The sequence below is a fragment of the Dipodomys merriami genome, unplaced genomic scaffold (genome assembly GCF_024711535.1).
Source record: "Dipodomys merriami isolate MVZ:Mamm:240054 unplaced genomic scaffold, mDipMer1.0.p SCAF_8, whole genome shotgun sequence".
Taxonomy (NCBI): Eukaryota; Metazoa; Chordata; class Mammalia; order Rodentia; family Heteromyidae; genus Dipodomys; species Dipodomys merriami.
In genome coordinates this window covers 14,526,547-14,541,993 of record NW_027206401.1, presented here as the reverse complement: position 1 = coordinate 14,541,993, position 15,447 = coordinate 14,526,547, and positions in this window count along the sequence as shown.

The following is a 15,447-nucleotide window of genomic DNA, read 5'->3' as shown; positions in this document are numbered from 1 at the left end:
AAAGAATGCCAAAGTAGAGATTAAATGACATATTTCATGACCTTGACCATATTTGGCTATCAGTCTTTTGGCTTGATTGACAGTCATTGCCACTGGCCTCTTACTGTGTGCCACACAGCTCACATACATCTCATTTTATCATCTCATTTAAACCATCCTGTGAGGTAACTACAATTATCCCCATTTTCAAACACAGGGAAACTGAGAAATAAGCCCTTCTGTGCTTCAGTATGCAGTCCACAGCAAACAAAGGGCCACACTATATGGTAAAAGGCATCCAATCACAGTTAAAGATCAGGTAAGGGGCTGGGAAGGTGGCTCAGTGGTAGAGCACTTGGCTCAGATGCATGAGGCCCTGGGTTCTATTCCTTAGCACCACGTAAGCAGAAAAGGCCTGAAGTGGCGCTGTAGCTTAAGTGATAGAATGCTAGCCTTGAGCTGAAGAGCTGAGGGACAGCACCCAGGCCCAGAGTTCAGGGCCCATGACTGACAAAAAAAAAAAAAAAAAGCCCACAGGTAAATGCATAGCTTGATCAGGATAACTGTTTATAGGATGTACTTAAATCTAAGCATATTTAAATGTTCTTTTCCATTAGGTCTCAATACAAAGTAAACTTCCTGCAATTTTAACCTGTGACTAATTGCATCCTCAGGAGTGATGCAAATAGATGAATCACCAGTGGTAGTCTAAACGGATCAATGAGTCTATAAAGACAAATATTTTGGTCTTCATAGAGGATTTGACTTCAGTCCTAGGAATTTGTAAATTTTGTTCTTTTATAGTCTTTTCTTGTTGACAACAGACTTAAGAATTCGTGCTTTACCAGTAACTTTTGTACTGTTCGCCTAAAAATACTCCTATGAAAGCTTTTCCTTTTACATTTTAAAGAACCACAGCTTTGAGTGAAAGGAATAATTTTTGAGATATATGGAGGTCAGATTTTGGGGAACAATTCTGGGAACAAGCTGAATTTAGAGCAAAAATTAGTTCAGTAGAGTAACAATTCAGATAATTTTTTTAAAAACCAAACAAATTTCATGTGCATTGAATTTTACTTCTGAAGTGTCATCTGGTCAGTTACTTCAATATTGCTTGTAGAATGGATGATAATTTCAAACAATTCCAGTAGCCAACTCAAATACATTCTTTCAAAGCCTCCTTGGGAGAAAACTGTAAATTGATTCTCTAGTGACTTGTTTTCTAAGCAATCTTTCACTAGTCAGTGAGTTACAAATCTTTCCTTTTATAATATTATGTATGTAGATATACACTCACTGATGTAAACCACATTTTATTCATGTCTTTTAAGGGCTGTTATATGTGTTAGTTTTTTACTCAACTGAATAAATCTAAAAGTTGAATGTATCACATATACCATTCCAATTTTGTAGCTTAGGACAAAAAGGCTTGAGAAAGTCTGCATACAGCTTAGAAAGTTTTAAATGTAGCTAGTGCTTTCTGGGTTAGAAAACTGTGTACTTCGTTCTTTGAGACCTTTTGAAGAATGCGTAACAATAGAAAGATACACATTACACCAAATCTTTGTCTAAAAGTCCCATAACTATTTTTTAATCTGTTACTTTTGTAACATATCAAAATTTCCCAACTCCAGTAGCTTCTCATAATTCCACTTTTCCATCCATCTGAACAGAGTGAATTTCTGCTGTTACTGAAATTTATGCATGGTTAACCAAACTTTGATTCTTGCATCTGACCTAAGAAGACATGAGAAGATTTAGTCAATGTAGCCCAGTGCCAGTGGCTCACGGCTGTAATCCTAGCTACTCAGGAGGCTGAGATCCGAAGATTGCGGGTTGAAGCCAACCCTGGCAGGAAAAACCATGAGACTCTTAAGTGACACTGTGGCTCAAGTAGTAGAGTGGTAGCCTTGAACAAAAAAGCTCAGGGACAGCAGACAAGCCCTGAGTTCAAGCCCTACAACCAAAGAATAAACAAAAAACGGTAAATGTAGTAAAAGTGATGGAAAAGTTTATTGGGAAAGGAATATGGCAGAGAAAGCAATTGTGTAGCATAATGCCACAGAAAGACAGAACTGCAGATCACCCCCAGCCCTCTTCAGGGTACAGACCTGAGCATTAAGTTTCCATAGCAATCAATTAAGATAGGGCACAAAGGTATGCATAGTTTAAGAGCCATTATCTCAGTTCTGTACTTCAGTAATTTCAGGCCAGGGCCAAATAGCATGAATGGTCAGGAATGAACACTTTCCCTCAATTAGCTCTTTACAGAAACTCTTACCTTCACTGTATTATTTGGAATGTAGGCTAGCATGGTCATCTCTAAGTTGGCAAAAGAATCCAAGTATTTTAAGCAATGGCTTTAAATCTTCTTTGTAATCAGAGAACAACAGCAAGAGACTTGTTGCTAATCCCAAAAGTCCACCTGCTTTTATAGTTCTATATTTGTCTTCAGTGGACTCCTACCTCTTACCACATATGAAAATTAACCCAAGATAAATCAGGCACCTGAAAGCTAAAATTATAGAATTCTAGGATAGAAACTCTGCCTGATTTTGTATTAATAGCAATCCTTATCTGTGACACCATCACTAAAGCAAAAAAAAAGGTTAAATCGCCCTTCATTAAAATCAAGAACATTATAGAGAAAGTGAAAAGACAACTCATAGACTGGAAAAAATATTTGCCAATCATATATGTAATAAATGTAATATCCAGATCTTATGAAGGAATCCAATAGCCAAACAATAAAATGATAATTGTGTTAAAATGTCAATAAATTATTTGAACTGATATTCTCCAAAATGATATAGCATGGAAAGGCAGGGAATGGCGCTCAAGGTGCAATCCTAGTTACTCAGGAGGCTGAGATCTGAGAATTCCAAACCAGCACAGGCAGGAATGCCATGAGACTTGGATCTCCAGTTAACCACCAAAAAGTTTAAAGTGGAACTGTGGCTTAAGTGGTAGAGTGCTAGCCTTCAGCAAAAAAGCTTAGGGACAGCTCCAGGCTATGATTTCAAGCCTTAGGACTACACAAAACTATAGAGATATAACATGCAAATATATTCAACATCATTAGTCATTAAAGAAATACATATTAAAACCACAGTAGCATACCAATTCAGACCCACTAAAATAGGTGTAATAAAAACCATAAACAATAATGATAATACTTCAAAAAATAACAAGTATTGGCAAGGGTGGGGATAAATTTGAACCTTCGTGTGGTGCTAAAATGAATCTAAATGTAATGTCGCTGCCATGGATACAGTTTGAAAGGTTCTAAAAAATTAAACATAAAATCAACATATAATCCAACAATGTCCTTCCTATGTATACACCCAAGATAATTGGCAGCAAATGTTCTCATTTGTAAACTTGTACAAACATCCCTTGACTGTTCATAGCAGCATTATTTATAATTCCAAGTGGAAACAACTCAAATTTCTGGCAGTAGAATGGATGAGCACAATATGGTATATACATTGTAAAACAATGGATATTTTTATTCAGCCAAAAACAGAAATGCAATATGTATATGCTATTGCATATACATGTTAATGTTATGGTAAGTGAAAGAAATCAAGCAAGAATGGCTACATGTGAAACCTATAGATAATTTATAAAAATAGGCAAATCCACAGAGACAACAATTTGATTAGGAAATTAGTTGTCACAAGATGCAGAAAGAGAAATTGAGACTGGTTGTAAACATGTATAATGATAATGTACTAGAATGATGATAATAATGTACTAGAATTAATTTGTGTTGATTGTTGTACAACACAGTAGATATATTGTTAAAAAGCTTAATTATATACCTTAACAGTATGAGGTTTATCTTATGTGAATTATACTGACAGAAAGTTACAGTATCCTGATTATTTTCCACTATTACTGACCCAGGGGTTGCCTGCATTGTTTGATTCATTTTGGTCAAAATTAAGAGGAGACACAATTAGGCTACTTTAGTTCATGAGAACTCCACATGAAAATGAGAGCTCCATAGCCATATAACAGATAGCGGTAGTTCAATTGTTTCTGTTTCTATTTTGCATATTTTATTGTTTGAATACACCATACACTATACATTTTGGCCATAGCAGGTAGGTGAGTTATTTTCAGATTGGTCTAATTTTTTAAAAAGGAAGGTAACTAATCCTGAAAGGTATGTCTTAAGGAACATTTGCAAAAGTTTCTCTAGAGTGTATACCTTCAAGTGCAATTGTAAATCATTGAATAGGTTCATATTCTGTTCTTTAAAGAATGTTCCAAAGAAGAGACAGTACTCTTTATCCAGAGCACTACTGTAGCAAGTACAACTTCTTCCTAATCACAAATGTTATTCACCCTAACTCCAGTGCATGAATTCTGATACTATGAAGTGTGTGTGGGAAAGGGCAAAGGCTTTTCATTCTTCAAGTATGATGTATAGTTGCTATTCAGTGAGTATTTTTCTGTTTGCCTCAACAAATAAACGTCAGTTCTTTAGTCATTTATTTTTTCTGTGAGGACTATCTCTAAGGTCTCTTAATTATTTCCATTATTAGCATAGGTCTAACTTTTCAAATCTAGACCAGGTAATTCATCATCTACCATAGGTCAGTTTGGATCCCAAAAGAAGTGCTAAAATAATTAACAGTTTCTATTTACAGAAGGTATAGAATAGACCCATCCAAAGCAAACCAGAATGTATTGTCTTCTTAGCCACAGTACACTTTATATGTTTATTCTCAGAGCCCATAAAGAATGCTTTTGGAGAACTAGCTCACATTTAATACTAAAGAACGTGATTAGCCACATGACATAGACATATTTGTAATCTCATCTTCAGAGTCTTCATTGAGGTTCCTAAACAGGAAGTCTAGATCTAGATATCTTAGTAGGTTTCAATTTTGTCTTTTAGGAAAATGGTAGCTGCATCTTTAATCCACAACTTAACCACCAACACAATTCTCAATGGTATTATTCAAAGGAGATTTTTCAGGAGTGTTAGCTGGCTGCTAAGTAACCAGTGACCCCATAGGAAAGGAGCAATAAGGAAAAAGTTACTAACTTCCTTTGTGTTTACTGACTTCAGAAAAGATTTTTTTTTTTTACTTAGGACTGGTTCAACAATTTGTACTTGGAAAATTGGAAGTGTGACATTTTTCTACAAGCAGAAATATGCAAAAACAAAACTATTTTAGTCACAAAGAAATTTCACAGGGTTAGTATTTGTTTTTCTAGAGCAGTCTATCAGACATCTCATCGCTTAGATAAGTGAAACATCTGAATATAAAAAAAAAAGTTTGGGAAAAGGCCTAATTGCCTCAGACATACTTGGATTTTCTGAAATAGCTTGGCAATAACAATAAGAGGAATTTTATACTGTAGCTACATTGTCTAATAAAAAATCTCCTTAAACCAGGTGCTGGTGGCTCACACCTGTAATCCTAGCTACTCAGGAGGCTGAGATCTGAGGATCAGGGTTCGAAGCCAGCTCTAGCAGGAAAGTCCATCCAATTAATCACAGAAAAAGCTGCAAGTGGTGCTGTAACTCAAGTGTTAGAGTGCTAGCCTTGACCAAAAGAAGCTCAGAAACAGTACCCAGGCCCAGAGCTCAAGGCCCAGGACCGGCAGAAAAATCTACTTAACCACTTTACCAAATAGAAAATGATCCTATTTCGAAGCAAAAGTGGTTAGTTACATAAATGCTTATATTTTTCCAAGTTATTAAGTAGCTGATTTGATATTTGAACTCACTTCTCTCCAGAAATCTTACATGTTTAATAAAATCTTGTGACGTATTAATTTCACTTATTCATCAGAAAAGATTTTACAGTTCAAATAACATTTATCTAGACAGAAGAATATAGTGCCAGTACTTGAGGGTATTAGGATTATAATGATAACACAATTCAAAATGGCTTAAATATGGATTTGGAAACAATAATTCTTCAAGATTCTTCATATATAACCAATCCAGAGGTTGACTTAATCTAAGAAACAGGAAAAATAATACTATGTTATTCTAAATATTGAACTTCAGAATCTTGAAAAGTTCTATGAAGAAATATGGATCAATTAATATTAAAAATGTCTAATCAAATAGATGGATTTAACACCCCAACCTTTTTTTTTTTTTCTTTTTTGTCCATCATGGGGCTTGAACTCTGGGCCTGGGCACTGTCCCTCAGCTCTTCAGCTCAAGGCAAGTGCTCTACCACTTTTAGCCACAGCACCACTTCTGGTTTTCTAGTGGTTTATTGGAGATAAGAGTCTCACGGACTTTGCTGCCTGGGCTGTCTTTGAACTGTGATCCTCAGATCTCAGCCTCCTGAGTAGCTAGGATTACAGGCATGAGCCACCAGTGCCCAGTTCCCCCCTCCCCCAACTTTTATAAGTGAGATTTTTTTTCCAGTTACCTCTGAAAATCATAGTTTTGCCTTGACAAAATTTCACTTTGGTAGATGAACTTTTAGCAAAAAAATTGAAATCATTTAGAATATTCCATTGTAACCCTCTGTTTCAAAGGGCATTGAAAGCTGATTTTTTAATTATTCATTTTTTGTTGTTTTCTCCTTTTCCATTTTGTCCATCCTATCTAGTTTCCACAAAGAAACCCACTAATCTTCTTACCCTTTGGGCTCCCTTCCTTGGCTTTTAACTCCTTGTAAATTCTTTTGAAATGTCTCAACCAAATGAGCTATCCGTCTTCCTTGAGTTTATTAAATATAACATTTTATGCAAAAAGTTCCCAAATCTATTATAAGCCACATATTCAGGGTAAAACACTAAAAAAGAAAAAAAAGTCAGGGTAACTTTCCTAACTCACTGGCTAGATGTGATATGGATATTCTAGGCAACTCCAAAGACAGTATTTGAAGAAAATCCTGGATAGTATTGCTATCTTGCTATCACAAAAATCAAGGATGACAAACTTCTGAGAAAATTACATGAACTTAAGAAGAAACGTGAGGTGGTATTTTTCTTCATTTCTGAAAGTTGCTGGGTCATAAAGTAAACCTAGTTTTATAGCTCTGGAGAGGAACTAGCATTTCATTTCCAGATCAGTGAAGATTTGATTCTGATGACTTTAAGATTTGATTAAATTGTGAGAGCATACAGTTTGGGATTGATACATCCTACAGAAAATCAGTTTTCTGTTTTCAATAAAACACTAAACACTTGCTCTAGTGTGTGTGTGTGTGTGTGTGTGTGTGTGTGTGTGTGTGTGTGTGTGTGTGTGTGTGTGTGTGTGTGTGTGTGTGTGTGTGTTTGTCTTTTAACAGCAGTAACAGCCTAGGGATAGAGGCAAGAGATGATCTTATTTTCCAAAACAAATGAGCAGCCTCATGTCAGAAAGATGTGGCTACTAGGAGGTCACCTCAAATAAAAATGTACTTGAAAAACAAAAATAGTTGACTTACTGATGCTCAAGGCGAGATTTACAAGTATCTGCTAAACACTGACTGAGGCACACAGCCAGAGAGTCAGAATGCCAATATTCATAAATTATACAGAGTTTCATCATGATTATCATAGATGAGTAGTCCAACTCTGTTGTTCTAGTTGTAGAACAAAGGACTCTTCTAGATTAAGGGTTAACAGAGTCTGACCCAGCAGTCATTTGTATGTATTTGTGAATGAAGTTAATTGAAGATATAGCCATTCCACTCATTCATGGCTCATACTTTCTCACTAAAACTACAGAAGTGAGCAGGTGAGATACAAATTAACTGCCTTTCCAAACCTACAGGAAAACTATTTCCACTCCTGCTCTAGGACAAGGGTTTCTCAACTGTAGCAGTAGTAACACTTTGCTCTCTGGATGCCAGTAGTGCACAACTGTGCCAACCAAAACATCTGCAGACATTGCCAGATGTTCCCTGAAGGATTTATCACCAGCCATCGAGAGCCACTGCTCTATACAAGTATCATTTTTCTAAGCATACTTCCCATTTTCCCTTCCATCTTGATCTGCATAACAACACAAAGAGCTCAAGGAATTTTGAAAACATAAAAATAATTGTGTAAAAAACCCTACAAGCTCTCATTCCATCTCTATGGAACATTCAAGTGTGTATTCTTACCATGTGCCTGTCCTCACTTTAAAGTAGGTGCTGGTCCTCCTGGGGCAGAATCCATCCCCACCTATCTCTTCCCTCTTCTCTGTTCAAATGTTTCCATTTTCCCCCTTTCCCCACTGGCTCATCAGTTACTATATCTCTAATCAGGCCCCTCAGTGACGTTTTTCTTCAAACAGACAAAGAAATTAAATACCTCTCAGTTCTCCTGTTAATATTCACAATTACTGATGCCACCTATAGAACACTTCTTGAGACATAAATCTGCAGATTCAAAAAATTGTAATGAATTCTAAGCAGAATAAATTAGAAATCTGTCTACACATATAATAAGGAAGAGCACTAATGACAAAGGTTATGTTGAAAGCAGTCAGAAAAAGACAATCTGTAATCTACAAAGGATGATTTTACAGTTCTTGCCATCTTCCATCTAGATTGACTGCTGACTTCTCATAGCAAAAATGAAAGCCATCAGGTGATTGAATAACAGCTTCATAGCCCTTGATGAAGGGGAGCTTGCCTACCCGTGATACCTCCATGGGAAAGAGTGCTTCCTTTTGTGATGCTGATTCATTGGCCTCATCTTGAAAACAAGGACAGTGACAGTCACACCTCCTTGAACTGAAGGCATGATTGCTGGATGCTATTTGTTAGCATTTAGTCATAAGGTTAATTTATTCCTATCATATTCTCACTTCCTAAATAACCACTTTTAGGATAATTATAAATACATAAATCAATGTACCCATGCAATATTTTTTAGTTTATAGCACATTTTCTAAAAAGCACAAAACCACTGAATAAGTAAAAGTATATCTAGTAAAAAAATTTCTAGGATTAATGACACATATATGAATTCCTTGTAGACAAGTAGATGAGTGAATGACATGAAACTAAATAGAAAATGGGCTCTAAAGCAACTCTCAATTACTCTCTCACATTGAAGGAGTAAAGTACATGGAAACAGAGGTAGCCTGGGTTCATCTTTTTTGAAAATCTATTGCTTCTAAAAGTGAGCGTTTACAAAAAGAAAATGTCCATGTGTAACACAGTACTTGAAGGCTGTGCTGAAGATGTGAACCAAATAAAATGAGGTCCATTTCTATAGAATTTAGTATAAGCTTAGACTTAGTCAAATCTTGTTCCACCGAAAACAGAAGTGATTGTCAGAATAAGTGCCAAGATAAAGCCCTTGTGGGCATTTACATTAAGGAAGAGCTCTGAGACCAACAAGGAATGTTTATTTGACAAGTAGCTATGAGTCCCTTCTACCCCATGCACTGAAAATTCCTGGTAATGGGAATGAGAAGAGCATGGGTAAGAAAAGATGTAGTCCACATTTTTCAAAAGACAACTCAAAAAGCAGCTAAATAAAGCATCAAAAAAGGAAAAGCGGAAACAGTATAGAGAGAGGTATGGATTTCAAGAGTTTCTAGTGGTACCAAGAGTTTGAATAAGATAAGAATGATGGGAAAATATCCTGATGGGATTAACAATTCAAAAGTCTTCTTCCTTCTCAATGTTTTTCAAGGAAAGTTGAATTACTCAAGGTGGATGGAGGACTTGACATGAACTAATGGAGAATGATAGCCTAATCTTTCAAAAGACTTGACATGAAAAGCCAACAGGTCTGATGGGATGTGGGGAAAGAAGAGAACTAGGAGTTTCTGTTTATGTAAAGACAGAGATGATTATGGGAGAAAGCATGAAGACAGCATTTGAGTGGGCACAGCAAAACATGCCAACTAATGGAGCAAATAACTCCTAAGTAATAGAAGCAAGAGATGGAATCCAAAGCGCTGGCAGAGGGGATTGGCTTTCTAATCCTGAAGAATAACTATTTGAAAGGAAAAGCAGAGATGATGAATAAATATCCAAAAAGTTAGAATAAAGGTGGATAGAAGATGAGGGGGTATCTGATGAAGCCTTTGCTTTCCTGATACTAGAGTAAGTACCCCTGCATTCAGTGAGGGGATAGAGGTTCTTTAGATAGCTGACTAATAGAGATTGGCTGAAGAGCTCTGCATCCCATGGCTTGTCTAGAAAGCATCTGTTTGCCAGGAAGTCTTCTAAGACCTTGCTTGCACCCAAGGAAAACCCCTCATACCTGCCGATCGAGACCAGGAAAACCTGAAGTACTCAGTTTTTACCTTTCTAAGATGACAACTGTAACTCCAAGAAAACACTGATTAAAAGCAAAAGCAGAGCTGATGACTCATGGAGTGACAATTGTACACTAGGAACATCTTTTAAGGGGGATATTTGAGCTAATAAATATTTCATCTTTTAAGTCTATTCTGTCTTTACGTTCTCAGCTCTGTCATCTCATAATGCATTTGCCATTATCATCAAAGGTCTCAAGTGTGAACAAATAATCATTTAAAGTTCAGCTTTAATAAACAAATGCTATTCCCATTGATCAGCTTTCCGGAAGGGTTGGAAGAAGGGAAGGGACAAGAGAGGCGATAGGAACCAGGTCTATTCTCTGTGTCAAACTCATTATTGCTGTTAACACCATTTGCTACTGCAAAGGTATGAATTATTGAAAGCACTTATGATTCGTGATGCTGTCATCAATGTTACCTTATTTTTAATTTTATTTATGGATAAATTATTCATGCAGAAGAAAACTGTAAGGGAAGAACTTTCAATTGGCAGATCTTTGTTATACACAGTAAGATTAATCCTCTAAACATTTCTGTTTGTAATAATACATACTATTGAAGATCAAATTAAGATCAGGCAAAAGAAAATATAGTTTAAAATTTAGTTTAAAATATAGTTTGAATTCAAAATCCTTTTTTATGTTAATGATATTGAAATTGCTCAGCTTTTATTAGTAGATTGAGGGGGGAGTTACTGGTACTGGGATTTGAACTAAGGGTCTGTGTTCACTTGACTTGCTCTTTCAGCTGGCACTGTACCTCTTGAGTCTTATCTCCAGCTCTGCTTTTTGCTGGTTACTTTGGAGGTGGAATCTCATGAATTTTTCTGCCAAAAATGGTTTGAGGGTCTGGGAAGGTGGCTCAGTGGTAGAGCGCTTGCCTTGCATGCATGAGGCCCTGGGTTCGATTCCTCAGCACCACATAAGCAAAAAGAAAAACAGCCGGAAGTGGCGCTGTGGCTCAAGTGGTAGAGCGCTAGCCTTGAGCTGAAGAGCTGAGGGACAGCGCCCAGGCCCAGAGTTCAAGCCCCAGGACCAGACCCCAAAAAAAATCCCAAAACTGGTTTGAAACTACAGTCTTCCAGATACCTTCCTTTCGAACAGCTAGGATTAAAGGCATGAGCAACCAGTCTGTCCTTTTTTTTTTTTTTTTTTGTCGGCCGTGGGGCTTGAACTCTGGGCCTTCAAGGCGAGCGCTCTACCACTTGAGCTACAGCGCCACTTCCGGTTTTCTGGTGGTTTATTGGAGATAGGAGTCTCACGGTCTCTCCTTGCCCGGGCTGGCTTTGAACCGCGATCCTCAGATCTCAGCCTCCTGAGTAGCTAGGATTACAGGCGTGAGCCACCAGCGCCCGGCCCAGTCTGACCTTTGAATGTTGAAGTTGGAATATAAATTATGCAGTAACACTCACCCTTTTAAAGTGTACAACTCATTAGTATTCTCACAGAAGATATTCCTTCTCAATAAGAAATCTCATGCTCAGATACAAAATATTTTACTGCAGTGCTTACCAACTAATTCATCAACGTTGTCTATGAATTTGCCTACTCTGGACATTTTATATAAAACGGATAACACAATATAAGATCTTTTATATCTTGACAAGGGCTTCACTTTCAGGAAACTTAATTTGTTTTCAAGATATATCCCAAATTGTAGTTACTTATTAATATCTGTTCCTTTTCTAATTGCTATATAGCATCTGTACATGGCTATCACATTTTGTACATCCACTCATCATTGTTTCTACTTTTTAGCAAATATGATAAAGATCCAAAGAAAACTTTGTGTTCAAGTTTTCATGAGACCATATGCTTACAGTTCTCTCAGGCATGTATTTAGGACTAGAATTACTAGGTCCTACACCACCTCTATTTCAAGGAATCCCTAAACTTTCTGAATTAGTTCTCACCAGCCATGTATGAAAGTTTCAATTTTTTCCATATCCCTACCAACACATGTTATTTTTGTATTTTTTTTAATGACAGACATTCTAGTGGGTATTAAGTACTATTCTCATGTGGTTTTGAGTCTCACTTTTCTAATGATAAAAGACATTGAGTATCTTTGTATGTGCTAATTGGTCATTTGTATATTAGCTTTGTAAAACAAAATCTATTTAAATCCATTGCCCACTTTTAATTGGGATTTTTTTATCATTGAGGTTTAAGAGTGTCATATTTAGGAATCATTGCTTAATCCAAGATCATAAATATTTATGCATGTTTTCTGTTGAGAGTTTGTAATTTAGCTCATACATTTAGTTATTTTTGTTGTTGTTGTCTATTTTGAGTTGTTTTCTGTTTGTGGTATGAGAAATAACTTTCCTCTTCACTAATGGATATCCAACATCATTTGTTGAAAACACCACTTTCTCCCACTGAATTAACTGCTTTATTGAAAAGCCATAAACATGAGGGTTTACAGACTCTTAACTTTATTCCATTTGTTTATAGATCCACATACCAATAACATATTGTCCAACATATTGTCTTTATTACTATACTTTGTAGTACTTTTTAAATTGGGAAAATTGAATTATCCAACTTTAGTTTTTGCTGTTAAACTGTCATATGTTCACTTGTAAATTAAGAAATACAATAAAAAAGTAACCTTAGAATGAATATACATCATCTGAAATATTTGTTTACTGTTCTCTCATAAACTCCAATCCCTTGGGTTCAGCAATCTACTCAATGCTTCCACTTGATTACAAAAGCATTACTCAATGGGACAAGATCACAGGGCGTTAGGTGTGAGTGACACCTTACTTCTCTCTCAAAACACTGGGGTTTTTGGAGCTGCAGAATACATTCTTTCTTGGATTACTGTCTTGCCAATCAGTACTTTCCTGTAATATGATTTCTTCCTCAATCCTTTCCCAACACTTACAAGTCCAAGGAACATTTTCCACAAGCCCTCTATGCTTTACCATGGTTGAAATGTATTCATTTTCAATATTATTTTTCCTATTCCAGGTCCCTTCCGTTTCCATATGAACTTTACAGTCATAACTGTCCATCTCTATAAGGCCAGTTTGGACAGAGATTTCATTGAATCTGTAGATCAATTTGAGGAGTACTGATATATTAGTATCAAACCTTCAGAATGTACCTTCTTCCCATATGCTTAGATCTTCGATTTCTTCAGCCAGTGTTACATAGTTTTCAAAATATAACCCTTGTACTTCATTGATGGAATTTGTTTCCAAGTATGTTATTATTTTGATGCTAGTTTAAATGGGATTGACTCCATAATTACATTTTCAAATTGTTCATTGCTAATGAATCAAAATATAATTGGTTATTCACCTATCACACCAAATTGCTTAAAGTTACCCATTTTGTTTTCAATCTATGTCTTAGAATTTTCTATATGCAAAATCATGTCATTTGCAGATAGTTTTACTTCTTTTTCTTCCATCTGAATGTTTTTTAAAAAGAAACATTCAAGAGATATCCTTGTTTTGTTTCTAGAATATATATAGGTTCCTGTCATTATCATTGTCTGGTGGTACATTAATAAATGTGAAAGCAATGGCATATATGGGTTTACTCACTGGAGCTTATTCTCTCTTTTTTTTTTTTTTTTTTGGTCGGCCGTGGGGCTTGAACTCTGGGCCTGGGCGCTGTCCCTCAGCTCTTCAGCTCAAGGCGAGCGCTCTACCACTTGAGCTACAGCGCCACTTCCGGTTTTCTGGTGGTTTATTGGAGATAGGAGTCTCACGGTCTCTCCTGCCCGGGCTGGCTTTGAACCGCGATCCTCAGATCTCAGCCTCCTGAGTAGCTAGGATTACAGGCATGAGCCACCGGTGCCCGGCTGGAGCTTATTCTCTTGTGTTCTTGCGACTGCCATAGAAATAAGTCTGGGCTAGCCCGATAGATGATGAAAGAAATAAGGCTAAATCATCCTATGACTCCAGCCCACAGTCTGCCAACTTCCAGGCTGTGATCTTAGATCATCCATTTGTCAGCCCACTGATCAGCTGATCATGGACATACGAGCCAACAAGGCAGCAGCTGGATCAGGCCAAGCAAGAGCAGCCTAGATAACTAATCATGAGCATGTTATAGTTATTTCAGGGTGGCATGTTATGCAAGAAAAGCTAACAATCTCTTTCAAAATGAGACCAACAAATGAGTTCTGACTGCCTTTGTGTGTAAGGACCTCACCTAGGAACAGGAACCCAAAACTAAGAAGACAATCTCTACCTAGAGGGGCCAACAGCTTATAATCACTACCAGTGAACAGATAGTGGTAGTGAGTCTTATTAATGCTTGGGGGATGAGTATTAAAAGAGAAAACATGGGATCTGAGATGGTAATTCGTTAATTTAGAATGATCTAGAAAGAAAAGGTGAAAAGGGATTGGATCTTTACCAATAAATGAGGCAAGTTGGGGGAGAACACTTTAGGCAAAAGAAATGGTACAATCAAAGGCCTAGAAACATCAAAAGATATAAAATTTAAAGAAAATGGTGAGAAGTATAACATAGCAAAGATGTAGCATGTAAGAAAATGAAAGATGGATGACTGATGGAATTTCAGACAAATATGCTATATCTTAATTACTGGTGAAGTGTCATGAAATTAAGTAAGGAATCATTAACATGAAAAAACATGATAAGGCCTTATTTACCTCCTTCTTCACTTTGCTTTGGAGCCTGTTGCACTATGTAGGTAAAGCTATTGCAGTGCAAGTCTCTTCTTGTCTTGTGTTTACCCTGATGGTTTAGCTCATAGTATCAGCCTATTGTGTTGAGCGCATTTAATGACATGTATCATTGTTCTCCTTGAAACACACACCCATTGAACTGGCATGTATACCCCCAATTATACGACAGGCCATTATTTCAAAGAAATTGGACTATTTTTAAATATTGATTTGAATCAGCAGTTTTGCAGTTAGCTTCTTAGAACACTGTAGAAAATAATTGGTTTAAAGATATTTGAATATAATCACCCCAAAGTCAGGAACATTACAAAATGTATTCCTTAAGTAGTCTCTTTGTGATCTTGAGTATTTAAATTTGGAGAAATATGTGAAGGAAACATTCAAAGTGAACCCCTGCTTAAAGGCTTTGCTCCTTTAAAGCTTGTCCATTTGTCCATGTCTAGCATAATTACTAGATAGAAAATAATACATTACCTATGAATTTTAGCATTGAATCATTCCAGAGAGAGTAAAGCCTACATAGCATCTGGAATGAGTGTTCAATAAATGTTTGTGGA